General features: G+C 40.7%; 1 non-coding gene across 1 annotated transcript; it reads left to right on the forward strand.

Moving 5' to 3' along the window:
* The first annotated feature begins 1,183 nt into the window (after positions 1 to 1,183).
* Positions 1,184 to 1,290, forward strand: LOC112066700 (U6 spliceosomal RNA). The gene has a single exon (XR_002892809.1). It is a non-coding gene; the product is annotated as a U6 spliceosomal RNA (small nuclear RNA).
* The last annotated feature ends 8,118 nt before the right edge of the window (positions 1,291 to 9,408 follow it).

Here is a 9,408-nt window from a genome sequence, read left to right on the forward strand (position 1 = left end):
TGGAGTATAGTTGCTTTACAACGTTGTGTTAGTTTCTTGCTATAGAGCTAAGTGAATCAGTCATATGTATACATATATCACCTCTTTTTTAGATTTCCTTCCCATTTAGGTCACCACAGAGCCCTGAGTAGAGTTCCCTGTGCTATACAGCAGGTTCTCATTAGTTAATCTATTTTATACATAGTAGTGTGTATATGTCAATCCCAATCTCCCAATTCATCCCACCCCCCACATCCCCCCTTGGTGTCCATACGTTTGTTTTCTACATCTGTGACTCTATTTCTGCTTTACAAATAAGTTCATCTGTACCATTTTTCTAGATTCCACATATAGGCGATATTATATGATATTTGCTTTTCTCTGTCTGACTTACTTCACTCTGTGTGACAGTCTCTAGGTCCATCCACATCTCTGCAAATGTCACTATTTCGTTCCTTTTTATGAAGTGCCCATTGATTTTAGCATGTACAGGAGAGTGAGCAAACTTGTACCTCTGAGAAAAAGGAAATTAAAGCTTGACTTGCTGCCCTGCTACCTCAGTTCCTCTTATGATCTCTCTCCTTCCTTCCCCTTGTCTTCCTTCCTTCCACATCTCTTTTTGCCCACGTCCTTTCCCGTGTAGGCTCATGCCTGCCAGTTCTGATACCGTTAACAAAGCTGTGTATAGGTCCCAAAGTTTGTGATGTATCTGTGAGCACTGATACATTTTACAGCACTGCTTAGAGGGAACCATATCTTTGCTGATTAGTGAATTTTGACAAGTAGTTTCCATATTTCATATTTTATATTTTGCATATCTCCCATAGTCCATATTCCCCACAGAGACCAGGATGAGAGCCGGTACGATCTGATCAAGGTGACCGGTGGAAAAAGAGGGGAAAGTGTTTAAGCCTAAGGGGAATCCAGAGAGTTCTCTTGAGAAGCCAGAGCTTCCTGATTCCTTGTTGTAAAGGCTCAGGGGTCCTGGGGGGTGTGTGGGTGACGAAAGCGCCAGGCAACGTCAGCTCGATTCTGTGGGCAGCATGCAATACTAAAGAGATTTACTTCTTGAGGGTGTCCACGTTTTGTTTTTTTTTTTAAATAAAAGTTTAAATGTTTAATGGTGGTAAAAGGCACATAACATGAAATTTACCATCCCAACTGCTTCTAAGGATGCAGGAGTATTAAGTATATCTACATTGTGGTGCTTGCTTCAGCGGCACATATACTAAAATTGGAACGTTACAGAGAAGATTAGCATGGCCCCTGTGCAAGGATGACATGCAAATTCGTGAAGTGTTTCATTATTTTTTAGAGATTGTTGTACAGAGTGAAGTAGGTCAGACAGAGAAAGACAAATATCATATGTCATCGCTTATATGTGGAATCTAAAAAAATGGTACAAATGAACTTATCTACAAAACAGAAATAGAGTGACAGATGCAGAAAACAAACTTATGGTTACCAGGGGGGAAAAGGAGGGAGGGATAAATTGGGAGTTTGGGATCAACATATACACAATACTATATATAAAGATAGATAACCAACAAGGACCTACTGTATAGCACAGGGAACTCTACTCAGTGGTCTTTAACGACCTAAATGGGAATAGAATCTGAAAAAGAGTGGATATATGTATACGTATAACTGATGCACTTTGCTGTACACCTGAAACTAACACAGCATTGTAAATCAACTCTACTCCAATAAAATTTTTTTAAAAAGTATATTTACATTGTGCTTAAGTTCTTAAGTAACGAGTCATGTGGTAAGAATTCCATACTTTTACATTATTATTATTATTTTTTGGTTTAATCGTTAGAATATGTATTTTAGAGGTAATAAAAAAAGTCAAAAACCGCCTAATGTAAAATTGGTTTGATTGTACGGAAGTCTACAGATCTAGTCCTGTGGTTGGTCGTTGATTAGTTTTAAATGAGTCAGTGAGAATACATAACTCCTTCTATTCATTTAACAAGCTTTTATGGAGCACCCACTGTGAACACGCAGTGTTTAGACACCGCCGATGCAGCAGTAAACAGATGGGCCGGGACCTGATTCCCACTGAGCTTACGTGTCCGGCGTGTGGCGGCGGATGTGTAGAAGGGGGTCAACAACTGTGCCGGCTGTGTGACAGGCAGCAATGTCACGACTCCTGGTTAGAGGTGAAGCCCAGCCTGTAATTCACAGCATCAGCAAGTCACCAAGTAGCCACTGTCTTCCTCGTTCGCAGAGCCCCGACTCCTCCAGCCAAGGAAGAGCTAGCTGGCCGTGCAGTGGTTTCTGTTCTAGGAGAGGGACCTTAAGCTCAGGGAACCCCAGTCTTCGCTGATGGGCAGCAAGCGTGCCTGACCGCTGCTGGGTCAGGGAGACGTCAACTCTCCCTCCTGTCTGGGAGCAGAACTGCCTTTTGCCCTGAGGAAGATGCCGTCTCTAGTTTCATTTTATTATTTTTTAATAATGTTCTATAGTAGTACAAAGGTAGATTTTCTTTTCTACTCTGTTTTCCAGTTCTCCCGTAATTTTGGTAAATTACACAGAACAGCATATTGACCCAAACAAATGGATTAAATGTCACTTAATTTATTCCAAAGTAAATTGTACCCGTTTCTTGTATGGATTAACTTGCCATACCTACATTTCATAGAGGATTTAATGTTTATTTTAGAGAAAAAACTGTTAGCAATGTGACTTCTCATTTATGCATACTAGTGGATATTTGCCAGTGAAGTAAACCTTTTAATTATTAATTTCAGTGGAAAATAGCATTGAGAAGTCAACAGGGTAAGAAACATTATCTTTAATTTGTTAACTTTCAGAGATATATTGCTGTATAAAAAGGTTATGACAAATTTCAAAAGCAACATAGTATAGTGGGAAAGACCACAGACGCTGGAGCCAGCCTGCCATGGGTTGAATACCCCCTCTGTTACAGACTAGTCGTTTAAACATGGTGAGCCGCCTAAGCTATGGGTGGTACATCTCCTTATTGGGAAAATGGGGATGATAAAAATATAGACCTCATGTAATTGTTAGGAGGGTTGAATGAGCTAATATATAAGAAGAGCTTTAAAAAGCTCCTTGTGCACAGTAATATTGTACAAGAGCTGGCTATGGTTATTACTATCTTCTTAGCCACCTGGCATGTGGTTCCTTTCCAATGCTGTGGTCCTCAGTTCTTCATGTGCACAGGAGTTGGGCCAGTGTTTCTGAGGCATGGCTGCAGGAGACCCTAGAATACCTTCTTCAATAGCATGATTCAAAAGAAATCACAAAAAAGAAAAAAAAGAAAAGAAATCACTACTCAGATTGAAATGTTTTGACTGGGTTTGTGAGAAGATCTGGTATTACTGAATGCTTTGTGCAAATCTGCTAAAGAAATGTCTTCAAATTATATTTTCCTTTCCAAATATTCTTTGTCAATATAGGTGAGTATTTCTGACTTTCACAGCATTTACCAATTTACCAATTAAACTGTTCATGTTGCTCTGCTAGGCTTACTATTTTAGCTGTGATAAGAATTCACTTTTAAAGCAATTTACAGCATTATACTTAGTGCTGGTCATTTGCCTTCTTATTAGGTTTCTGAACCTTAAAGCATATGTATTAAATTCCAGGCCCACAGAAATTTGAGGCTGACTGCTCTTTATCCCCTATACACGATTGTTAGTCTTACATATTTGTTTAATAAAAAAGTCTACAAGTAAAAAATGCTGGAGAGGGTGTGGAGAAAAGGGAACCTTCCTGCCCTTTTGGTGGGAATGTAAGTTGGTGCAGCTACTATGGAGAACAGTATGGAGGTTCCTCAGAAAGCCAAAAATAGAGCTACCATATGATCCAGCAATCCCACTCCTGGGCATATATCCAGACAAAAGTCTAATTTAGAAAGATACCTGCACCCCAATATTCATAGCAGCACTATTCACAATAAACGAGACGTGGAAACAAACTAAATGTCCATCGACAGATGAATGGATAAAGAAGATGTGGTACATATATACAATGGAATACTACTCAGCCATAAAAAGAACAAAATAATGCCATTTGCAGCAACATGGATGCAACTAGAGATTATCATACTAAGTGAAGTCAGAAAGAGAAAGACCAATACCATATGATATCACTTATATGTGGAATCTAAAATATGACACAAATGAACCTATCTATGAAACAGAAACAGAATCACAGACAGAGAACAGACTTGTGGTTGCCAAGGGGCAGTGGGGATTGGGGAGGGATGGATTGGGAGTTTGGGATTAGCAGATGCAAACTATTACATATAGAATGGACAATACCAAGGTCCTACTGTAGAGCACAGGGAACTATATTCAATATCCTGGGATAAACCATAATGGAAAAGAATGTAGATAGATAGATAGATAGAAAGATAGATAGATATTTGTATAACTGAATCACTTTGACGCACAGCAGAAATTAATACAGCATTGTAAATAAACTATAGTTAAATTAAAAAACATAAAAAAATTAAAAAGGCTGGCCTTCTGATTCTAGAACCTCTCCCAGGCTCTCTAACACACATCACATCTGCCCACCACTGGTGGCCCTGCTCTTGCTATTATGTTCCATTCTTTAAACATTTTCTTAAGCTTCCTTTAAATGTGACGAGACCTACTCTCAATGCACCTCACCTATTTCTGACTTTCTCTGCAGAGTTACTGGGGAATTTCTCACTCTCTTATTCTCTAAATTAACAAGGGGAAAACATCGCCTCATTAATTTTTTAAAAGTCATTTTTCTTAGAAGGGAAATGGATGATTGCACTTCAATAACAATAAAAGGATGCTGTTAGGAAAAAGAATGGAAAAGGCTGAAAACACGCTGAAAACCACATTCTTCAAGAAATAGCAGTAGTGATGGTGGGACATTATGAGAACATGGATGAAGAAAAAAATTAAGGTAAAAGGGTACTTTCTCTTTTATCCCATCATTTTATTTTATTTTCTTTTGGCCGCGGCATGTGGGATCTTAGTTCCCCAACCAGGGCTGAACACGTGCCCCCTGCAGTAGAAGCTTGGAGTCTTAACCACTGGACCTCCAGGGAAGTCCCTTATTTTTTTTTAAATTAATTTTTATTGGAATAAGTTGATTTACAATGTTGTGTTACTTTCTGCTGTACAACAAAGTGAATCAGTTATATATATACATATATCCACTCTTTTTTAGATTCTATTCCCATATAGGTCATTACAGAGTATTGAGTAGAGTTCCCTGTGCTGTACAGTAAGTCTTATTAGTTATCTATTTTATATATAGTAGTGTGTACATGTCAATCCCAATCTCCCAATTTATCCCTCCCCTCCTTTTCCCCTTGGTAATTTTCCCATCATTTTAAGGAGGAACCTTTAAGGCAAAGCTAATGTGTCCCTAAGTGCTAACTGCTTGAAGCACTCCCTCCCTCCCCCAAAAGGCATCATCGACCCTGCCTCTGGGGCACTCATGCTAAATGGACTTGTTTTCTTCACCATTTCCTCCTGGGAAAGCCTGGGGCTGAGACGTGAAGAAAGGCCACTGACCACTCATTAAAAGCCCAGAAATGAGAGGGTGTCGAACATGCGTTCCTCCAACACAAAACTGATTGCCTCAGGTTTTCTACTCCGACAGACAGGAAGAGTCATTTAAATGATAATTTACATATTTCTTAGAATCACCGTAGAGATGTACCTGCTGTTTTGATGCTTTCCTTTTAATAACGATACATTTGTGATGGGTTGAAGCCCTTCCAAGAGTTCCAGGCTGTGCCAAAAATTGTAATCACACTTGAACCATGAGATGCATGTGTAGAATCTGTGGCCCAAATTCAGTGACGTAATAAGCAAAGTTTGCATAATCACACTACATCTCTATAGACTGGATTCATTAGTTCCTTGGGTCAGTTAGAACAATCATCAGAACACCCAATACTGAGATAAACAAATTTCTGCTTGTAGATTACTTTAAAAGAAGGGGGGAGAATCAGTTTGAAAAGGGCTTCACTAGCTGGATGGTACAGGGTGGGGAAGGTACCACATTGCCTTCAGCTGATTTTAACCACAGTTATGAGAACGTTTAGTTGTGTCAGCACATCCAAGAGGGACCTAAAAGACTCAGGAACACAGTGGGAGAAAAAGGCTTGAGATCAACCTGGTTCTGGAGATGGGAGGATGCTCTGAGTGGCTGATGCCATGGCCAGTCCACCAGCTGGGCTTCCAGGAGGTCCACCATGCTGTGGTACCAAGATATACTGATGGGCCCGATCTCCCAACGCAAGAACAGTCTGAAGCCAGGTGCGTGGGAAGACAACAGATCTGAGCCAGTGGTGCTATTTTCGGTGGGGCACGTGTTTGTCTTGTATGTGCATTGTTGGAAGGGGTGTAGGTGTTGAGTTTCTGGCCACAGAGGTGGCCACGCTCCATCTTTGATATTGCAAATGAAACGATGATCTTCCAGATTCTGCGTACGTTGCTGTCCTTTCTCAATATTTGTGTACAGTTCTTTTCAAAGTCCACTGTCCTCAGGGTGTGGATTTTATGAACAATCCGAGGGATTGATCTCGGTCCTGTTAGGCAAAGATTAACAGCCCAATAAATAGAATTTGTGCACCACCATAAGGCTAACACAAGGAAATGGCCAAGTTGATCTAAGGTCTATTCCCAAGAAAAGGATATGCACCCCCATCATTTTTTTTTTTTTTGAAGAACACGAATTCGTCAATAATAAATTAATAACTATCATGTTAGAATTGTCAGTGGGAGACACTCTATTTCCCGTGTCCACTACGAAAGCTACCTATTATTTTGGTAAGAAATGCCTAAATTGAAATTCCAAAGGGCATTATGAACTTGAATTAAAAAGGTAATGGATTTTTTAATAAGTTCTGGGTCAAGATGTATTATCAAACTATTTTCCATAGGGCATAGAATATACCATCTATCCTTTTAATAATACCAGCCCTGGTTTTCCTTCCAGCAGCCAGCTGAGGCTGCTCGGCTATTACAGTCTCTCCCACCATCCCTAACAATGAACAAATAACTAGACGGCCCATGAAACAGTCTAAATAGAACCGTCTCCTGGAGAGACTGTGACTGCCAGAGACAGGTTCGATTTGGATCTGGATTCCCTGCTTTGGGAAAGAGCTGATCAATGCTGTTGGCGAGTCAAGTTGTAGAGGGAAATATTAGGATGAATTGAGTAAATCATAAAACAAACGATCCGCGCACTGACATGCAACCTTACTCTACCTGATGGCTCTGATTCAGGACCAGGCAAACGGTAATTCTGTGTGCTCTCCAGCTCAAAGGGCTTTCAGAAAAAACGATTTGAATTGTACAAACCATTTATTAGTAATGAAAATACTGTGTCTGCGAATCCTTAAAGGCTGCAAGGAACTTACCCAAGCATTGGAAAGGCGGTCCGCATATGCGAAGTTGTAGATAAGGTTTCTTTTTTTTCTCATTATGGTTTGAGTCCAGAGCCAAAGTTACGTCTTGAAACCATACTTTCTGTCACTTCTAACTGTCTGACTGTGCTGTGCTCTATAAACCTGTCTCTTCCCCGTGTGCCCTGTTAGATAACTCCCTGGTACACACCCCAGATCCTTTCTTATACCTCCGCTGGGTCCTGGGGACATGGAACTTTATAGGTAGCAATGGAGGAAAAGAGGGGCAGTAAACTTACTGACTGCAAGATAGCAGAAGTCCCCAGAATTCAGTGATTCTTACATTCTCCATGAAAAAGTAAACTATTAAGAGCTAATAAAGAGACAGAAAAAACTGCTTCCTTACATGTTTGGATAGTCTACTGTCAGGGATAAAGTAATATGTGATGGCGTCATTGCTATCTTCATAGCTACCTTCTTTTTAGGTAATTTTAGATTGGTGCAGGAGTCTACTTTACAATGTAATTTAACATTGGAAGCATTAACTTCATTGTTAAAAATTGTCTTCTGTATCTTCTGTAAAACAAAGCTCTCGGTAAGATAAAAGAACGCCTGCCTCTTTCATCATGGACACATGTGGAGAGAGAGTGGACCTGGAAAACAAATTTATCCTTTTCTCTGGAAATGGGAGCACTCATAAAACACTTAGTGAGTCCAAGGTCCCTTGCTGTCATTCTACCTCTTATTCGTATGGACTGTTGGCAACCCTGAGGTAGTTGGGGTAGGGGCATGTTTTTGGATGACTTTGCTTCAAGTCGGAAGAATTTATAAAAACTCTGAATGACAGGCAAAAAATAGACATTTTCCTTTAAAAAGGGGAAGAGATTAATATTCAGCCATCACCATATGTAATTAAACAGAAAAATGAAATGAACTGTTTATGCAGGCACCAAGAGTCAGTTTAATATCACAATAGACCTGAAAGTCTGTGGCAAAACTTATTAATTTTGCCCAGGGCTGCGAATCCCTCTGAGGTCTTCTCACAGAGAGGAGCCCACTGCCATTTTTATGCATATAGTGAACTTGTTTACCAGCTGTGTTTAGGTGAGATGTTCAAATGTCTCCGTCTGTGCAACTTTACGTACTATGTGCCCTCATTAATTCTGGAAAGAATTTTAAAGAGTGCTCGAATAACACGTCCAATCAGCAACCATTGTTATTATTATTTTTTTAGGTGTTGAAGGGCAAAGCTCATTGAAATAACCCCCAGATGGTTGAATTTTATTCTAGAAACAGTCCGCGGTAAGAAAAAGACTAACTGATGTCTCGAGGTCTCGGTGAACCTTCCAGTTCAGTTAAATTCTGTTCCTGCTGCCTTTCCCCTAGTTCTGGTCCCAGTTTCTTTTTCTTTTCTTTTGTTTTTTTCTTTAACATCTTTATTGGAGAGGTCCCAGTTGGTAAGTCTTGCTCTTCATCTGTAAACTTTAGGCCTTGGGCAAACCTACAGGCTTCACTCTCTCTAAGAGATCATCAATTTGTGTTTTATTGTCAGAGCTCGATTGCTATTGACCCCCTTGCCCCCCACCCCGTGAAGTCTATGGTAATTTTTCGAGGTAGGGTAGGGGACCCGGTGGTTTGGATGCTGTTTACACGGTGCTGCTGGAAGGCAGGGTGAGACAGCACATGTGTGGCAGAGAGATGGTTATAATGACTTTACGTTTCTGGAAGGCTTCCTGGAATGCAGTGGGAATATAAGAGCTGGGGTCTCCTGGTCCACGTGTGCAGTGAAGGCTGTCGGGGAGGGGGTTATGGAGAGCGTGGGGTCTGCAGAGATGACTGAGAATTAAGAGAGGAGCAGTTGAGAGTAGGAGGTGACCTGGAAGTTGTCTGGATGCCGCTGCTCTTGCCTCTCCACCCTGAAGATGGGCATCTTCTTATTTTCAAGCTCCCGCCTTCCAGGGCACACTGACCTCTAGGGGAGAGCCTTGGGGTATCTACTCCCAAACAGCCCACCATCTCCCCACTCCCAAGGGGCACAACTCCACGTTCTCCAG

Source organism: Physeter macrocephalus, chromosome 4 (genome assembly GCF_002837175.3).
Source record: "Physeter macrocephalus isolate SW-GA chromosome 4, ASM283717v5, whole genome shotgun sequence".
Classification (NCBI taxonomy): domain Eukaryota; kingdom Metazoa; phylum Chordata; class Mammalia; order Artiodactyla; family Physeteridae; genus Physeter; species Physeter macrocephalus.